Below are 19,838 nucleotides of genomic sequence, written 5' to 3'. Positions count from 1 at the left end.
CCAGTGTGTTTTGGGATCCAGAGGCCATCGGGATGGGACAATCAGGGAGAGGGGACACACCACACAGAGCTCCAAGGCAGCATCTCCCCTTTTCCCACCCCACACATTCCAGGGAAACAGCGAAGTGGGAGAACGACCTGCAGCCCCAACCCCACCAGCTCAGCGCTTTCCTGCTTTCCTTATAAGGGAAAAGACAACAACAACAACAAAACAACAACAAAAATAGGAAAAAATACTAAAATGCTCCATTTTGGTATTATAGAATTTAGTTTACTTTATAGTTTTGTTTCCTTTTTTTGTTTGCTGATGCCTTGGTTTGTTCTGAGCTGGTGTCTCTTGAAATCTCTTGTTCTTGGGGCCCATTAAAATATTTGTAGGTCCTTGGGCTCACTCAGTTGCTCCCCGAGCACCCACAGAGCCCGGGAACTTTGGATCAGGAAAACTCCCCCTCGGAAAAGCACCCGAGTCAGGAGAGCAGAAGGAGCCCAGATTTTCCCTTCACTTCCCTTGCTGGACATGAATCCCCAGGATTAGCAAATCCAAGTGTCACAACAATGTCCTTTTCCAGCCACAACGAGCCAAAGGTTCTCTCAGTGTGTTTTGGGATCCAGAGGCTGCCGGGATGGGATAATCAGGGAGAGGGGACACACCACACAGAGCTCCAAGGCAGTATCTCCCCCTCTTCCCATCCACACATTCCAGGGAAACAGCGAAGTGGGAGAACGACCTGCAGCCCCAACCCCGCCAGCTCAGCGCTTTCCTGCTTTTCCTTATCAGGAAAAAAAAGAAAAAAAGAAAAAAGAAAAAAAAAAAAAAAAAAAAAAAAAAAAAAAAAAAAAAAAAAAAAAAGCCCCTTTTTGTTTTGTTTCCGTATTTTTTTTTTTGTTTGCTAATGCCTTGTTTTGTCCCGAGCCGGTGCCTCTTGAAATCCCTCGTTGCCGAGACTCATTAAAACATTCACGGGTGCTCGGGCTCGCTCAGCTGCTCTTTTTGTATTTATTTTTCCCTCCTCCCCCCCGATTCCTCCCCCCGCCCCTCGCACAACCCCGCGGTCAAAACGTCCCTGTGTTTTCCACACGCTTATTACCCAGAGAATCCAGGCTCCCTCGCAATTTGCCACTCACTCCAAAGCGATCAATTATGCATCAAATGACTTTTTGATTCTTTACCTCGCGAGCCGAGAGATGGAAGGCGAGCTCGGCTTTTTTCTTCTTTTCCCCCTCCTCTACGTTATTATTATTTTTATTATTATTATTCCCCCCCCCCTTCTCCTCTCTCTCTCTCTCTCTCTTCTCTCCTTTTCGGAGCAGGTCTTGCCTGCTGGCAGCGGGATTATCTCGCCGTCAAATGCTTTGCTCTTAATTGGCGACGGCTCCGAGATGGAAAAGAGGCAGGAAGAGTCAAAAGGAAAGGCCACGGGAGCTGGAGCGGCTCGTTGTGGGGTGGGGTGAGGTGGGAGGGACAGGGATGAGCCCCGGGGCAATCCAGGCACTTTGGTGGACGGGATAACCAGGTTAGGAGAGCCCAGGGTGGGAAAGGGGCACTCGGGATGGTGCAGACAAGGAGGGCAGGGTGTGGATCACTCTGCTTCCCATCCTCAGCTTCCCTTCCCTTCCCTAACCTTCCCTTCCCAAACCTTCCCTTCCCAAACCTTCCCTTCCCAAACCTTCCCTTTCCAAATCTTACCTTCCCTTCCCAAACCTTCCCAAACCTTCCCAAACCTTCCCGTCACAAACCTTCCCAAACCTTCCCTTCCCAAACCTTCCCTTCCCAAATCTTCCCTTCCCAAACCTTCCCAAACCTTCCCTTCCCAAACCTTCCCTTCTTAAACCTTCCCTTCCCCTCCCTTCCTGCTCAGGGAATGTGGGATCTGAAGAGGCAGATTGAAGGGAGAGGGATCACGGGTGGAATTTGTGGGTGATCAGATTGGGAACGGGAAAGGTGGTGGAGACTTCAAGGAAGAGAGAAAAGGCAAAATCCAGCATGGAAACCGGAAGGTTCTTTGCAAAGGAGGACGTTGGGGTCCAAGGGGAGAACATGTCCATGGGCTTATGATAAAAGCCCTTTTTGGGAATGATCCATCCCACCCAAAGGATCCACCTTAAACCACTTCCCTGCAGGAATCTCTGTATCTCCAGCGACGCTGAATTTCAGGCAGCAGAAAATCCTGGAATGGTTTGGGCTGGAAGGGACCTTAAAGACCAACCAATTCCAACCCCCCACCATGGGCAGGGACACCTCCCACTATCCCAGGTTGCTCCAAGCCCTGTCCCTCCCTGGATGCTTCCAGGGATGGGGAATCCACAACTTCTCCGGTCTGATCCTCTGCTCCCTTGAAGGCTCACGAATTCCACTTGCTGGCAGAGAAGGACAATCCCTGGGAGAGCAGGTGGAGCTGAGTCATCCAGCAGGATATCCGTGTCCCCCCTGGGACATCTGGAGGAGCTGCAGATGTTTCCCAACTAAGGAGCAGCCCTGAGGTTGTGTTTATGATGGAATTTTCACCCGGGAATGTGGGAGGGGCAGGATACGACCCATCATCCCCCACGCCCAGAATATTCACAGAACGTTTCACTGGTTGCCCAATTTTGTTGGAAGAGGGTGGACTAAGCCTAGGGCTGGGAAATGTCACAATTCCCACGTGGAGCAGGATCCAGATGAGCTGCAGCCCATTCAGATCCGTTCACAGTGGGAATATCCCATTGGAAACAAAAGTTTACTTGAAGCTGGCATTCTGAAAATAAATAAATAAATAAATAAAATAATGGATTCTTGATTCCTGTAATTTCCCAGGAATTCCTCGGGCCGTGGGGGTGAAGGGCTGAGCCGGGCAGGGAGCAGCTGTCCAAACACACGTGGTGGGAGCCTTTAACTCAGCATGAACGAGGAATAAGGGCTGTGGGGAGATGTCCAGGGAAAGCACATCTGTATGTCCCTGATCCCCTCAACGGCTGGAACACAGGGAAAAAGGAGCTGAGGGTTTCTCCCTGTGGAAAATCGAGACATGGCACGGGAGAAGTCGAGTTCCTGCTACACAGATTCCAGGGAAGGTGTACAGGGAAAATTGGTTGTTTCCTGAGCTGCAAAATTTACCACCTCGGGCTGAGGAGTAAAAACTCTCCAGGGATTAATATTCCTTTCAGTCCAACAAATGCTCCCGGAGTTTCCCGTTGCTGCCTGAGCGAGTGTTTGACGAGTCCCAGCTCAGTTTTTTACAGCTCTGCTTCTCACCACCACGGGGAAGGGAAAACAGAAGTTTATATAAATTGCAAGACTGGGGGGAGAAATGAAAACCATTTAAATGAAACAGGGCTGGAGCCGGAGCTGCTCTGGAGCCGGAGCTGCTCTGGAGTCAGGCTGGGAATGCTGGGGGTGTTCACCTGGAGAAGGGAAGGATCCAGGGAGACCTGAGAGCCCCTTGCAGGGCCTAAAGGGGCTCCAGGAGAGCTGGAGAGGGATCTGGGACAAGGGATGGAGGGACAGGACACAGGGAATGGCTTCCCACTGACAGAGGGTTAGATGGGATATTGGGAGGGAATTCTTCTCTGTAAGGTGGTGAGGGACTGGGATGGATTTCCCAGAGAAGTTGCCCCATCCCTGGAAGTGTCCAAGGCCGGGTTGGATGGAGCTTGGAGCAACTTGGGATAGTTGAAGGTGTCTCTGCCTGTGGTAGGGGTTGGAAATGGATGATTTTTAAGCTCCCTTCCCACTCAAACCATTCCAGGATTCTACGAAATCTCTGAAAAAATGAAGTCCAAACCTTAGAATAAAGCCATGCATGCTCCAAACAATGGTGGACAAGAGAAGGAACAGATGGATAGACCATGAAACCCACTACACAGCCCCCCATCCCACAAAGAAAAAACTCCATTCAGAGAAAACCACATTTGGGAACTCTGGTGCTTTCTTTTTAATCCTTCATCTCCTCATCGACTCCCATTCAAACAGTGACTTTACCCCACAGATACTCCACCTAAAGAGAGTATCAGAGGGGCTCATTTCAAAGCCCTCCCGTGGGTTTATCCTTTAGGCACAACCCTCTCCTGGTCTGGAGTCTGGAGAGATCCAGGAGAATGTTTTTTCTGATGATTTACACAGCAAACATCAGCTCATTGGAATCATGGAATGATTTGGGTTGAAAAAGACCTCAAAGATCATCTCATTCCAACCCCCTGCCACAGGCAGGGACACTTTCCTCTATCCCAAGTTGCTCCAAGCCCCGTCCAGCCTTGACCTCACTTTGTTTACTGACCATGGATTGCAGATGGACAAATCCTGCCAGGCTGGCTCTGCCCAAATTCCGTTCACCCCTGGAAAAACCTGTCTGAACATTCCAGAAAGGAAAAGGCAGGGCCATCCCACAGAGCCAAGGAGATTAAACCTTCTGCATTATTCTGCATCTACCCAGGACCTCTGGAGACAACACCCAGGACCATCCTCCTTCCACCGGCGTTCCAGCCCTTCCCAACCCGTGCCAGAGGAAAACTGGCACCCGGCCCCATCATCCTGACGGACAGGAGCTTATATTCCATCCCAGACCCAGGGAGCATCACTTCCAGCAGCTTTATTCCAGAACAGAGCGTGCCATTGAGTGCTCAGGTTTCATTTTTTTCCAGCTGGGAGAAGAAGGGGCTGCCAAACACAATAACACCGACAGCTGCTCCACGAGTTGTGTCCCGCCGGGTGACCTCGGCTCCTCCTCCCAGTGACCTCCGAGCAGATTTTGGCCAGCGGTGCCACCCAGCACCGGGACAACCCTGAGTGGCAGCCAGAGCCACAGTTGGAGAGGCAGGACGTGCAGCCTCACCAGCTGTGAGAGGCTCCGCCGCCCCTTCTGTGGCGCGATCCCGAGAGGCAGCACTTCAGGATTGCGCGGCCTGGAATTCCGCTGAGCCGAAGGCTCTCGGGAGGGCAAACTGTCAGGAGGCAAAAAGGGCTCTGGAATGCTTGGATCGGGGGGGCAGAAAGAGCAGCCTAAAAAAAGAGGGGGTTTTCCTGATGTCAAAAGGGGATTTTCCCGACAAAGAAGATGCTCTCGGTGCGCTTCGCAAATCCCTCAATTATCCTCTCCCTCGCCCACTGAGCTTTTGAGAGGGGCTGAAATCCCAGCCAGGAAATCCTCTCCCATTTCTTGTCCCCATCTCAAAACGAGCTGGCTGGCATAGAGATCCCGTCCTAGGGGACCGGGAAGGGGTGACATGCCAGGGGCTGCTCAGGAAACACACCCATTTCCAGGTCCTGTCATCCCACACCGCGAACAGTTTCAACCACAGGGGGTTGACTTCAATCTTACCAAGGCTCTGGTGCTGTGCTGATCCTGTTCTCCAGCTCTCCAGCTCTCCAGCCATATTGTGTCCAGAGAAGGCATTCCCACTGGATCTGCTGGGTTTCCATGCTTTTTAATTCCAGCAACTCCACCCAGGGGGCTTGGAAGTATCTCAAGGGCTCCTGGTTGACTTGCCAGTCCCAAAGGGCTCAGGTCTCCCTGGAGATCCTTGTGAAATCCCTTAATCCCATGCAAACAACTTGCATGCTGTTGGATACCATTCTTTAATCAGCCAGATCAAGCCCCTGAACTGGATAATTCCAGAGGAGTTCACCAAAATCGACATTTGAAGACTACTTTGATTTTCCAGCTGTTTGAAGACCGTGACCACCAACGTTTTAGGGCTGTTCCGTGGAATCATGGAATGGTTTGGGCTGGAAGGGACCTTCAAGATCATCCAGTTCTACCCCCTGCCATGGGCAGGGACATCTCCCACGACACCAGGTTGCTCCAAGCCCCGTCCAACCTGGCCTTGGACACTTCCAGGGATCAGGAATTTTGCCCAGGATCGCACTGCCTTGCTTTCTTCTGCTCTCTGCCGTCCAAGTTTCCAGTCATTCCCTACTGCACTTCCAAGCACTTTTTTTAACCAAAAAATTTGAATAATTTGGCCAATGAGTTACGGAAATAACCTCCAGCTCCTCGTGTGCTTGTTCCCCAGCTGAGGAACCAAATTAAAGTTCTCCAGCTTGGGACTGACTGGGAGATGGGGAATTCTCACTGGAGGTCTTTGATTCAGGCTTTTTCCACAGCCCTTGATCCAAACTGCCGTTGGCATTCCATGATTATTGTGGCTGTGGCCCTTAAGGAATCAGATCCTTCATGGATGCAGTTGGAAACACCAGGATGGCATCAATTGTTTTCCCTATAATTCAACTTCCATAAACTTGGGAGCAAACAAATTCTTGGGAACGAATGAATTCCTGGGAATGAATTACTCTTCAGAGGCAGCTGTGATTGCAGCACAGCCCCTTCCAGCCAGGAATTCAACTTTATCCTTGGGATTTTCTCGCAGCAACAGGTGGGAAGGTGAGGGAGGTCCCTCCAGCTTTGGGTGGTGGGGAGAGCAGCCCATGGACTCAAAGATTCTGCCTGAGCCACCTCCAGCTTCCCTCCTGGATTTCCTGGCATCCCTGTTTGTGTGCTTTCCATCCCACACAGCAGCTCACCCTGCACAACATCCCAGGTGAACCAGGCCAGGAATCAGCAGGAGCCTCTCCAGTGGAATCTCCGGCAGGAGACTCCGCGGTCACAGCTCCAAGAGAGGACAGGACACGTGTCCAGAGGTGGTCACCTCTGGAAGCTCAGCTCTTGGAACAGCACTTGGAATTGCTGCGTTTGGACACCCAAACTTCCCTAGAGAAGGAAGTCCTTGGGTCATTCCTTATCCCATGAATTCAGAGGAGATGGAGAGGTCACCCTGCGCTCAGGTGAACCTTGACCCTCAAGCCTCGGAATCCCGGACAGGGTGAACTTCCCCGGTTTTGTGGACAGAAATCCACCCCTGTGCCACCACCTCCTCCCTGTTCATCCTCCCGTTCTTCGCAGAGAGAGAGACATGAACAGATGTTTTCCCTGCTTTTCCCACCCCCGCTGGAGCGCCGGGAAAGCCCCGGAGCGACTTCCTTCGCAACCTCCGCATCGCCTCACCTGTCACACGAGCTGGTGACAAGGCAAGAACCGCCACGGCTCGACGAGGGGGGGGAGAGGAACGAGCGGATGCACCGTGAGTTCCTCTCCCCCCCAAAAGGTGTGAAATGACGTCTGCGATTCCCATTCCCGGCGCAGGAGCCGGAGCAGCTGCCGACGGCTCCGGACCTCCCACCTCAGCCTCGCTGCTTCCGTGAGATGTCAAACATGCAGCGCTAAGAAATCCTCCCTCCTGCCATCTGCCGAGGTGAACGTGGGGCGGGGTGTGGATGTGGGATCCAACAACTCCACAGGCTCTCATCCCCCTCCCTTCATTTGTTTCCCCCCCTTTTTTTTTCTGTTGCAAAAGAGAGAGAGGAGGGAGGGAACGATTCCATGTTAGTTCAGAGACTTCATTCATCACTGCTGCTCTTTAGCTGGAGAAAAGGAGGTTCCTCTCAGAGAAAAGGAGGCTCAGGGGAGACCTTCTTGGTCTCTACAACTCCCTGAGATGGTTGTAGCCAGGTGGGGAGTCCGCCTCTTCTCCCGGCGATAGGATGAGAGGAAACGGCCTCAAGCCGTGCCAGGAGAGGTTCGAGTTGGACATCAGGAGGAATTTCTTCATGGAAAGGGCTGTTAAGCATTGGAATGGGCTTCCCAGGGATGTTTGGAGTCCCCATTCCTGGAGGTGTTCAAGGAATGACTGGATGTGGCACTCGGTGCTCTGGGCTGGGGGACAAGGTGGGGATGGATCAAAGGTTGGACATCAGGAGGAATTTCTTTGTGGAAAGGGTTGGAAGGGGTTCTCCAGGGAGGCGGTGGAGGCCCCAGCCCTGGAGGTGTTCAAGGAATGACTGGATGTGGCACTCAGTGCTCCGGTCACATTGAAAAGGTGGGGATGGGTCAAAGGTTGGACTCGATGGCCTTGGAGGTCTTTTCCAACCCTAATGATCCCATGATTCTATGGATATCAGAGCAGGAGGTTCATTTAAAACCTGATCTTCTTCCATTCCCAAGCAGAGTGGAAACGGGACAGGGCAGTGACTTCTACCCTGACAATTCCTGCAGCTTTCAGTGGGAATAAAATGACCCTGTTGGCCCTGGAAATGCCACCAGATCCAGAGGCCATTTGCTCTTGGAAAGACTTTTCCAAGACTTTTCCCCTTCTTGCCTAGGAAGAGGACTTTCAAAAGACATGGACAATGAGATTTAGGCCTGAGAGCTGCCCTCCCCAGCCAGACAGGTGATAAGCACAACAGCCAACAGGCATCCTAAATTCCTATGGGACCCATTTCCCGGTTCCTCAGCAGCAAGGAGTGAGCCAGAATTCCTTCATTAACGCCCAAAGCCTGGAGTGATGAGCAGGAAGGGTTTATGTGGCCACAGTGTGAGTTGTGCCTCAATAAAACATGTCAGGGAGACAAGTCCTATCCCTGGAGGTGTCCAAGGCCGTGTTGGACAGGGCTTGGAGCAACCTGGGATAGTGGGAGGTGTCCCTGGTTGGAACAAGATGATCTTTAGGGTGCCTTCCAAGCCAAACCATTCCATGATTCCGTGTCTTCCCATCCTCTCCTTCACAGTCATGGAAGAGCCACTAGAGAAGGGAAGACCTGTGAGAAGATTTTTTTGCTTTTCTTGAAGGTTCCCTGCAAGGTTTGGGGCATCCCCAGAGTTCCTGTGACATCCATCCAGTGGCCGCTCCAGCCAAAGGCTCTGGTTTCTGGAATCCCAGCGGAGGGATTGCCATGAGAAGCCCACCATGTTCCAGCTGTAGAAGCCTTCAGCTCCACCCCATCCTGATTTCGAGGTCTTTCAGGGCTCCATGTTGTTCTTGCTCTGTGTTATTTTGAGGTTGGAATGGCTGTTAAATCCCAGAGAATGGGAAGTCATAGAATCATAGAATCATAGAATCATAGAATCATAGAATCATAGAATCATAGAATCAGCTGGGTTGGAAGGGACCTCTGAGATCATCAAGACCAACCCTTGATCCTGCAGTTGCTAGACCATGGCACTGATGCCACATCCAGTCTTATCTTAAAAACCTCCAGGGATGGAGAATCCACCCCCTCCCTGGGCAGCCCATTCCAATGGCTGATCACCCTCTCTGGAAAGAAATTCTTTCTAATATCCAACCTAAACCTCCCCTGGCACAGCTTAAGACCGAGCCCTCTTGTCTTGCTGATTGTTGCCAACCTCCTGGCAGGGAGTTGCAGAGAGTGAGGAGGTCTCCCCTGAGCCTCCTCTTCTCCAGGCTGAACAGCCCCAGCTCCCTCAGCCTCTCCTCATAGGACTTGTGCTTGAGTCCCTTCCCCAGCCTCGTTGCTCTTCTTTGGACCTGCTCCAGCACCTCAATATCCTTCCTGATCTGAGGGGCCCAGAAAACTGTTCCTGATTCAGACCAGGATCCATTGGCCTTCTTGGCCATCTGGGCACACTCTGGCTCCTCTTCAGCTTCCTGTCCATCCAAACTCCCAGGTCCCTTCCTGGCTGGCTGCTCTCCAGCCACTCTGTCCCCAGCCCGTGGGGCTGCCGGGGGTTGTTGTGGCCAAAGTGCAGGACCCAGCACTTGGCCTTGTTGAACCTCATCCCGTTGGAATCAACCCAACTCTCCAACCTATCCAGGTCCCTCTGCAGAGCCCTCCTGCCTTCCAGCTCATCAACACTCCCCCTCAGTTTAGTGTCATCTGCAGATTTGCTGATGGTTCACTCGATCCCCTCACCTAAATCATCAATAAAGACATTAAACAGAACTGGGCCCAGCACTGATCCCTGGGGACACCACTGATGACCGGATCCCAACTGGATGCAGCACCATTCAAGTCCTCCTCAATCATTCCTGATGAAGATGATGATGATGATGATGAGTAGAAACCTCCCCACCCGTTCAGCCACCACCATGTCCAACCAAGTGTGGAACTTCCGAGCAGAAACCTCGGAGCGCCCCGCCTGGAAAACAGGGATCAACTGGAACATCACCAGCCACGTGGAGTTTCCAGGGATTTACTTCCAAGTTAATCCTATGCAACTTTGAGAGACTTTGCAATTCCCCCACCCGGCATTGTGGGTATTTAACATCCCAGCACCACCCATGGAAAATCCTGGAGCGGTTCCTGGGATGGGATTGCATTTCCTCGTCAGGCAGGTCGGTGCTGTGTGACTGGGGATGGGAGTTTGGATATCCTTGTCCCAAAACTAAGGAATGTGCTCCTTTGTGTCCCTGTTTAGCAGCAAGACACTGAGACTGAGTTTATTTTCCTCTGGTTTCAGAAAACTGGTGAAACTGGTGCTGCCAGACTGGAGGGGAAAATGAAGAACATGGATCACGGGATACTGAGATTTGAGGGATCAAATCCATGGTGGAATCATTCAGGAGCTTTGCCAGATTGGACATTGCAGATGACCGAAGGAGGGAAGGCCTCGTGCCACCCTGGGAATCCCAAATTCTCCTCCTGCCTGAGATCCATCCAACCTGACCATGGGACGTCTCCAGGGATGAGGCATCGACCATCCTCCAATCCCTCATTTTACAGGCTCTCATAAAAGAAGTTTACAGCCAAAATTCCCAGAGCTGGGAGGAGAGGAATGGGAAGCATCTTCAGAGACAGATCTGGAGACCACAGGAGTTTTCCTGTGGAATTCCAAGGGAAAGACAGCTTGTCCACATAGATGTCCTCCAAGACCTGACGTTCTCATGAGGATTTGTTCCATCCTGGCTTAGGGAGGAATCTGGGGGTTCCCACTCTGTCAAATCCAGAGAGTTGGGATGTCTGGAAGGAGATCAGGGCATTTCCCTTCCCCAGGAATAGCGGCCACTCCTCACCCTCCAGGGATTCCACGCCCAGTAAGTGATGGAAACCCGAGGTCATCACTGAGACGGGCAAGCAGCTCTCTGGAAATGCAACTTGTCTGGAAATTCCAGCCCTCGTCACCACCCAGGAGAAGAAGAAAACAAACCTGGGATTACCAGAGACCCACTGAAGACCTTGGAGCAGGATCTGCACCTCTGAGCCCGGCCTTTCCCTGGATTCACTCCGGCCGCAAACATCTCTGCCATCCCTCCCTGAAATCCAAGAGCCTCAGCAGCTGAATTCATGAGTGATGAAGAGGAACAGCCTGTCCTGAGCCTCCCATCCCTGTAAATCAGGGCCCTGTCTGAGGAGTTGGAGGAAAAGGGGCAGATAAATCAATGCCAGCGATCGACAGCCTCGCTCTGAAATGTGGTGTTGGTTTATCAGTCAATAGTCATCGACCGGGATCACGTTCCCAGTGGGATATTCTGCTCTCAGGAGGGAGCCCACACCCCCTGGGATTGTTGGCCGTGGAAGTTCTCGGCAGACTGAGAGGAAATTTGGGGAGAGAGGTTTGAAAAAGAGGCAGAAACGGGAAGATGGGGAGGATCAGGCACTTGGAAAGGATGCAGGGAACGGACAAGGAGTAATGGGAAGGGGGAGGAGAGGACACAGAGTGGGTCAGTTTGTGCTTGTGACAGAGAAAGATGAGGAGAAGAGTACACAGATGCTCCTTACACCCTTCCCATGGAGTCCCCATCCCTGGAGGTGTCCAAGGAATGCCTGGACATGGCACTCAGTGCCCTGGGCTGGGAGACAAGGTGGGGATGGGGCACAGCTTGGACTCGATGGTCTTGGAGATCTTTTCCTAACTCAATGACTCTGGGATTTCATGACTCTGGGATTCTGCAGTTCTCCAAAGCCCATGAGGAATCCCGGAGTCCCAGTTCTCCCAGTCCCCTCTGCCCAGACTGCAAGGACCAGCACCAAAAGCTGGGATTTAAGGGTTATATCTCAGCACAGAAGAGCCCAGACTATTAAATTCACCCTTCAGGATGGCAAACTCCCCATTCCCTTGAAAATACTCCCCAAAAAAACACTGGGACAGCATTAACTGACTGAGATTCCAGCTGGGAGCCTTCCCAAAGCCGAGCAGCTTCCCAAGTTTCCCAGGCAGCAGCAATCCCTGCCTTTGCCTGGATGGTGCCGGTTCCAGACCGGCCCTGCTCCTTCCCGGGGTGCAGAGCCCCGCCTGGAACGACGGGAGAAGGAAATCCAGGTCTGTTTTCTCCCATCCATTATTTACTGTGTGTTTACAACCCCTGCTCCTCAAAAAACGGAATTATTAATTTCCCCTCGAGCTTTCCACCGTCACTCTTTATTCTGACACCCTCTGCTCCCTCTTCCCAACTTCTCCAGCGGATAAAGAGGTTTTTCCAGGGAAAAGGCTCGGCCGGGAGCTCCTCTCTTGCTGTGTGTCCATCACCAGAAAAAAAGCAGTTCAAGGCTTTCTCACAATGTATTTTCCTACCTAGCAGTGACCAGTCAGGGAGAGGGAGGGGAAAAAGAGGGATTAAAGGCAGAGGGAAAAGCTTTAGAAAACAGATATTGATGCTGAGGGAATCTTTTCAAGAAAGAGGAGAGATCCCGGAAGAGCAGCTGATGCCCAACACAGTTTATCCTTCTGGAGGGATTTGGTGTCACCAAAGCAAACTCATTGGAGCAATTTTTATCCTCCCCCTCCCACCCCATTGCTGCTTCCATCACTCCCTAAATCAGCTTTTTGGGAGTTAGGGCTGCTCAGGTTCTGTCCCTGCCCCATCTCTTTTTAATTGGAGCCTTAATCTCCTGCCTGATGGTGGGATGGGCATCACCAGGCTCTTTGGGAATGTTTGGCTGCCCATGCCATCCACGGCCCCTCAGACACACAAAACCTGCCAGCTGCTCCCATTAAGTTGGGAAAGAGTTTGGCTGGAAAAGAGTTTTTAGCACAGGGAGTGACTGCAGGCCTGGGGGCTCAGGATTCCTGGGTCCTGCTCGCTGTTCTTGGGGAATTTGGGATTTAGGAATGATCTCTGGGAGTAAATCTCCAGGTTCTGGGTAGGTATGAGAGGCCAATGCCTTTCTTCACACAAGGGGTCTCATCTTGTCCCTTTTGCTGGTGGGCACAGAAAGGAATTATGGAATTATTTAGGGTGGAAAAGACCTTTAAGATCATCGAGTCCAACCAGTGCTGCCAAAGCCACCACTGACCATGTCCCCAAGTGCCACCTCTGCATGGCTTTTAAAGCCCTCCAGGGATGGTGAGTCCACCACTGCCCTGGGCAGACTGTTCCAATGCTCAACAACCTTTCCCATGAAGAAATTTTCCCTGATATCCAACCTAAACCTCCCCTGGAACAACCTGAGGCCGTTTCCTTTTGTCTTGTCCCTTGTTATTTGGGAGAAGAGCTCGACCCCCCCTTGGCTCCCTCCTTCTGTCAGAGATCCAGAAGGTCCCTCCTGAGCCTCCTTTTCTCCAGGATGAGCCCCCCCAGCTCCCTCAGCTGCTCCTGCTGCTCCAGACCCTTCCCCAGCTCCATTCCCTTCCCTGGACACGCTCCAGCCCCTCCATGTCTTTCTTGTCCCGAGGGGTCCAAAACTGATCCCAGGATTTGAGATGTGGCCTCACCAGTGCCCAGCACAGGGGGACAATCCTGTCCCTGGCCCTGCTGGCCCCACTAGTTTTGATCCAATCCAGGATCCATTGCCCTTCTTGGCCACCTGGGCTCGTGTGCAGCTGCTGTCAACCAGCATTCCCAAGTCCTTTTCCAGCTTTTTTCCAGCCACTATTTCCCAATCCCAGAACCTTCCACGGGGTTGTTGTGTCCAAGGCTTTGCTGAAGTCCAGGCGGGCACATCCACAGCCTTTCCCTCCTCCTTGTCACAGGAGGAGATCAGCCTGGCCTGCCTTCCATAAATCCATAACGACTGCACCTCATCCCGTGGTTGTCCTGGATGTGTTGTGTGATGCCACTCAAGAAGATCTGCTCCAGAACCTTCCCTGACTCCAAGATTTCCACTGACAGGTCTGTGTTTCCCTGGATCCTCCTTCCAGCAAAACGTACCAGCAGACAAGTGGAAAAGGCAGAACAAAAAGAACTTCCAGGTTCACCATTTGAGTAGAAAAAGCAGCACAAAAAGAACTTCCGGGTTCACCATTTGAGTAGAAAAAGCAGCACAAAAAGAACTTCCAGGTTGACCATTTAAGTAGAAAAAGCAGCATAAAAAGAACTTCCAGAATCATCATTTAAGAAGAAAAAGCTGCACAAAAAGAACTTCCAGGTTCACCATTTGAGTAGAAAAAGCACCACAAAAAGAACTTCCAGGTTCACCATTTGAGTAGAAAAAGCAGCACAAAAAGAACTTCCAGGTTCACCATTTAAGAAGAAAAAGCCGCACAAAAAGAACTTCCAGGTTCACCATTTAAGAAGAAAAAGCAGCACAAAAAGTACCTCCAAGTTCACCATCTGAGTAGAAAAAGCAGCACAAAAGGTAATTCCAGGTGCAGCATTTGAGCAGGAAAAGCAGCACAAAAGGAACCTCCAGAATCACCATTTAAGTAGAAAAAGCAGCACAAAAAGAACTTCAAGGTCCAGCATTTAGGTAGAAACACAAAAAACACTTCCAGGTTCACCATTTAATTAGAAAAAGCAGCACAAAAAGAACTTCCAGGTTCACCATTTAAGTAGAAACACAGAAAGTACTTCCAGGTGCAGCATTTAAGCAGAAAAAGTACCTCCAAGTTCTCCATTTGAGTAGAAAAAGCAGCACAAACATTCATTCCAAGTTCACCATTTAAGTAGAAAAAGCAGCACAAAAAGAACTTCCAGGTTCACCATTGGGGGGGGGGGGATGGAGTCTCCCACTCATTCCAGGTGATTTATGTCCCCTCCCTGTGAAGTTCAGGAATGACAAGGCAGGAAAATCCCTCAGCAGCCTCTTCAACAACTCAATAGAGGGGACAACAGCCGCCTTTTATTGGTGTCCATAAAAGTTTATGGGTTGGAACTTGCTGGGTTTGTTCCATGGGGAAAAAAAAGGAAGTGGGGTTTTGGGTTTTTTTTATTGTTATTATTGTTTTGAATCTACAGATCAGGGAAAGTTTGGGGAGGTTGGGAAGGGAAGGTTTGGGAAAGGAAATTTCAGGAAAGGAAATTTCAGGAAAGGAAATTTCAGGAAAGGAAAGGAAAGGAAATTTAAGGAAATTTAAGGAAAGGAAAGGAAATTGGAAAGGAAATTTAAGGAAAGGAAAGGAAATTTAAGGAAATTTAAGGAAAGGAAAGGAAATTTAAGGAAAGGAAATTTAAGGAAATTTAAGGAAATTTAAGGAAATTTAAGGAAAGGAAATTGGAAAGGAGAAAGGAGAAAGGAGAAAGGAGAAAGGAGAAAGGAGAAAGGAGAAAGGAGAAAGGAGAAAGGAGAAAGGAGAAAGGAAAGGAAAGGAAAGGAAAGAAAAGGAAAGGAAAGAAAAGGAAAGGAAAGAAAAGGAAAGGAAAGGAAAGGCCCTCCATCCCTGTGAGCTCTGCCTTGTGCCCCCCAGATCTCAAATCACCCAAAGGAGCAACTCCCTGGTCCCAGGAAATCCTGCAGGAGCCTGGGGAGTTCACCTCTGGCACCATCAAAGGTCAGCCAGAAAAAGGCCTGAGAACTTGAATATCTGAGGCAACAAAACACCTTTTGCTTCTAAACACCAAAAAATCCAGGTGTCTCTCGTCACCCACCTTCCATCAGGGAGAGATTCCATAAAGCAGAGCTCGAGGATTGCAAGGAAATTAAACCCAAATTGACTATGTGGCAACACAAGCCATAAATTTTGGGGTTTGTGGCCACTGCTTGGGCTTTATCCCACTGCCAATTCATCTTCCCCTTTGATTAAAACATCCCCTGCTGATTCCGCTTCCGAAGCCCGAGTTTATCTGCTCGTAATCGAATTCCCTCCCTTGCTGATCCATTCCCGTCTCCCAGCTGAAAAAATGCAGCCCCGGGATCTGACACCCAGGTGTTCCTGGCAGGAATCAGTCACCTCATTCCCTACATCCTGACTCACTCGGGGATGGGTTTTTCCTGGTGGTTTGCCCAGGTGTTGCCCCCTCACACCATCACCACCCCCACCCACCACCTCACCCTGATTTGAGGGGGATTTAATCCCTAACACGGATCAGGGCATCCAGACCAGCTGGAATATCATCCCAGCTCCACAGCTGGATGCCTGCCCATCCTCAAATGTCTTCCCATGATCCCAGAAGCTCGGCCCAGCAGAGGATTGTCCTCCAGGGAAAGCAGATCCCTATGGCATTTTTACACCACTGCTGGTTGGTCCCTTCTTCTCAAGGAATTTCCAGGCTCTGGGAGCAATTCCAGCCATTTGCAGGGATGTTTTCAGTGGGCACAGGGATATTTCTTTCCCCTTGGAAAACTAAAGGCACAATCCTGGAGGTTGGGAGAGTAAAACCTTCCTTTCCCTGCTGGTTTAGCTGAGTGTTGCCCCCTCACACCATCACCACCCCCACCCACCACCTCACCCTGATTTGAGGGGGATTTAATCCCTAACACAGCTCAGGGCATCCAGACCAGCTGGAATATCATCCCAGCCCATCCTCAAATGTCTTCCCATGATCCCAGAAGCTCTGGTGTCTCTCGGCCCAGCAGAGGATCCTCCACCAGTCTTGTCTTCCAGGGAAAGCAGATCCCTATGGCATTTTTCCAAGCTCTGAGGGCAATTCCAGCCACTTGCAGGGATGTTTTCAGTGGGCACAGGGAGATATTTCTTTCCCCTTGGAAAACTAGTCAAGGCACAACCCTGGAGGTTGGGAGAGCAAAACCTTCCCTGTGTCCCTCCATCCCTTTCTCCTCCTTTTTTTGGGCTGCCAGAAGACAACCAGTTCCTCCTACCACCTTCACCCTCGAGGTCCCACCGTGCCACCACCTCCACCAGGCTCCTTCCCCGCCCCGGGAGCAGGAGCCACCCCATTCCTACCCCAAAATAAACCCCATCCCGAGCGCTCCGGCACTCGCAGCTACGAGACATTTCCCCTCCTGGGTTCTCCGTTAATCTCCCTCCACTCTCCTCGATACCTGGGCTCGTCCCGGTGCCTGAGAGGATTTGGAAAGGCGAGGGAAAATATAATTAGTCGTGATGTTGCCCTCGGAGTCAGAGCCGGGGCCGGCTCATTGAAGGGCAGCGGTCAGCAGGGGGAGCGGAGAGGAGCCAATTTAGCGCGGCTTACGGAGCCGTTCCGGCTGATTAGGGATTTGATGAGGGAAGGGGTTTGATTTGGGTGGCTGGAGTGACAGAAGCCTTACGGTCAGTTGAGATCTTGTTTAAGGAGGGCAAGCGGATCTGGAGTGGGGATGACAGATAGGGAGCCAGGGACGAGCGGGACAAATCGGCCGGGCTCCTTCTACCGCTTGTTGTGTCCGACCTAATCCGGCCAGGGCTGGGCACCGGCAGGGAAAGGCAGCCAGGAAGGATGCCAGGAACTCCAGGGAGGGAGAACAGCAGGGAGAAAGAACTAGGGGAGGCTGGAAAGACAGGCAGACACGGAGTTTAAGTGGAATCATCCCTGGGATCATGTCCCAGCCTCGGTCATTCCTGGGTTCTGGCTCTGGGTGCTTTGCCTTCATCCTGCAGCTCCCTGTGCTCCAAGGAGCAGAGCAGAGGTGGAAAAGGAAATCCAGCTTCTCCAACCTTCCCCTTCCTGCCTGCTGCTCTGGGGACTTGCTCTCTGGGAATGGAGGGAATGTTGCCTGCACACACTGCTCCCATTTCCTTTGGGGCCAAAGCCCGAGAGTATGAGGAATAACAGGATCATGGAATCCTGGAATGGCTTGATAAAGAACTAGAGGATAAGAAAGATAAAGAACTAGTGCAGGCAGGAAAGACAGGCAGACATGGAGTTTAAGTGGAATCATCCCTGGGATCGTGTCCCGGCCTTGGTCATTCCTGGGTTCTGGTTCTGGGTCCTCTGCCTTCATCCTGCAGTTCCCTGTGCTCCAAGGAGCAGAGCAGAGGTGGAAAAAGAAATCCAGCTCTGCATGAGGCTTCTCCAACCCTCCCCTTCCTGGTTACTGCTCTGGGGACTTACCCTCTGGGAATGTTGCCTGCACACACTGCTCCCATTTCCTCTGGGACTAAAGCATGGGAGTGTGTGGAATAACAGGATCATGGAATCATGGAATGTTTTGGGTTGGAAGTGACCTGAAAGATCATCTCATTCCAACCTCTGCCATGGGCAAGGACACCTTCCACCAGCCCAGGTTGCTCCAAGCCCAATCCAACCTGGTCTTGGACACTTCCAGAGATGGGGCAGCTGCAGCTTCTCTGGGAAACCTGTGCCAGGGCCTCACCACCTTCACAGGGAAGAATTCCTTCCCAATATCCCATCTAAATCAACCCTCCTCCATCTTAAAGCCATTCCCCCTTGTCCTGTCCCTCCATCCCTTGTCCCAAGTCCCTCTCCAGCTCTCTTGGAGCACCTTTAGGCCCCGGAAGATGCTCTAAGATCTCCCTGGAGCCTTTTCTTCTCCAGGCTGAGCATCCCCAAGTCCCTCAACCTCTCATGCAGGACCATCCCAAGGACCACATCCATCCTGGGAACTTCCACTTGGTCCTTCCCGTGTTTTTCAAACAGATTAGGCCCCTTAGACCAGCAATTCCCTAATTATTCCCATTTGGGATGTGGGTAATTCCTGATGTAAGTGTCCACCTCAGCCCCACGCTCAGTTAGATCCTCCACTTTCAGGAATTCTTAAGAAGTCCTGATGAATCCAGAGCAGGAACAACCACAAAAAGTTGAGCATTAACCATAAATTATCAACAAAATGAGCCAGTCTGGGGGAATGAGGGAGGTGGGGAGGAGATGAATGGCCTGACAAGCTTTCCCAGATGGATATCAAAGCCACTGTAGCAAAGGACAACAAGATCTCCCTCACCTCTGCTCCCATCCTTAATCCAGGCCAGGAAGGGATGGAATTTTGGGATATGCCAATGCACCTACCTTCTTCTTCCACAGGTCCCTTGTGTCTGCTATTCCTTTCTCCTGGAGATGGGCAGAAGGACACAAAATGCCTCTGGGAGGGCTCTATGCCCAATGTTCACCTCGGGGTGCCAAAATTCCTCCCGGGCTGTGATTCCACCCTAAAATATCTCACCCTCGCTCCCCCCTGCAGGGAAAGGAAAGGGAACCTGCTCCTGTTTTTATTCCAAGGGTGGAGGGTGATGGAGAGCTTTGGACCCTGGAACCTTCTGTGAGCCGTGAGGTCACAACGGGAGTGTCACGGACACGGCGACACCTTCCAGGTCATGAATCCAAACGTCCCATTGCAACTGGAAAGAGGGAAAAATTCCTACCCTCCCTTGATTCCAAAAGTTAAGAGACAAACTCAGGAGCAGGTAGAGCTGCTGGGAATTCAGCCCCAACTCCATTTTCTGTGCTCACAAGGTGATTAAATGACTTTTCCAGGTGCTCCAGGCCGTATCCAATCCCCTAAGCCCCACTGGGATGCCCTAATCCCGGGACAAGCCCTTCTCCTGTGGCAAGGAAAAGGATGCTCCGGGATCCAGGCCAGCCAAGGCACACCCCCAGGAGGAAAAGCACGGCCTCCAACGACCCAAAAAGCCAAATCCTCCCAGTGGCTGGGGCTGTAAATCCTCACTATCCCAGCACCCAACGGTGCTAAAACGAGGCTGGAAAAGAGGTCGAGCCTGGAATTCGGCAGGAATTCAGCACCAGCACTTCTGGGGAAAGAAAGAAAGAAACTGCAGTTTTCCAGCCAGAACCCAAAAGCAGGGAAACATTAAATAAACAGGAGGGAAGGGGAAGTGAAAGCCATCCTTCTGCATCTCGTCCCCGTGGTGTGCTTGGCTCTCAGTTCTCCTTGACAGCCCCCCCAGAAATCCCACAATTATTTGTGGGAACGGCAGAAGGGCAATCAAAGCCTCGCAAATCCAATGTTTTGTCGACAGAAACGAAGGCAGGTATTTGCCAGGAAAATTCCCCCTCCCAAAAAAAACCCTCGGCCCTTCTTCCCCCTGCAAAGGTAGGAGTTTT

At 51.3% G+C, this 19,838-nt stretch overlaps 2 long non-coding RNA genes across 3 annotated transcripts; one reads left to right on the top strand and one right to left on the bottom strand.

Moving 5' to 3' along the window:
- Positions 1 to 17,319: 17,319 nt before the first annotated feature.
- On the bottom strand, positions 17,320 to 19,016 carry LOC120324528. Of its 2 annotated transcripts, XR_005565905.1 has the most exons (3): positions 18,940 to 19,016; positions 18,721 to 18,827; positions 17,320 to 17,627 (listed from the first exon to the last, which is right to left on the bottom strand). It is a non-coding gene; the product is annotated as an uncharacterized LOC120324528 (long non-coding RNA). The 2 variants fall into 2 exon arrangements; XR_005565904.1 differs by lacking the exon at positions 18,940 to 19,016 and having other exon boundaries at positions 18,721 to 18,930.
- Positions 19,017 to 19,128: 112 nt separating this feature from the next.
- Positions 19,129 to 19,619, top strand: LOC120324530. The gene is made up of 2 exons (XR_005565907.1): positions 19,129 to 19,180; positions 19,251 to 19,619. It is a non-coding gene; the product is annotated as an uncharacterized LOC120324530 (long non-coding RNA).
- Positions 19,620 to 19,838: the final 219 nt, after the last annotated feature.

This window comes from Pipra filicauda, unplaced genomic scaffold (genome assembly GCF_003945595.2).
Source record: "Pipra filicauda isolate LSUMZ 115617 unplaced genomic scaffold, ASM394559v2 scaffold574_size374424_pilon, whole genome shotgun sequence".
NCBI classification, from domain to species: Eukaryota; Metazoa; Chordata; class Aves; order Passeriformes; family Pipridae; genus Pipra; species Pipra filicauda.
The sequence above is the reverse complement of the archived record's forward strand: the minus strand, read 5'-3'. Positions and strand labels throughout refer to the sequence as shown.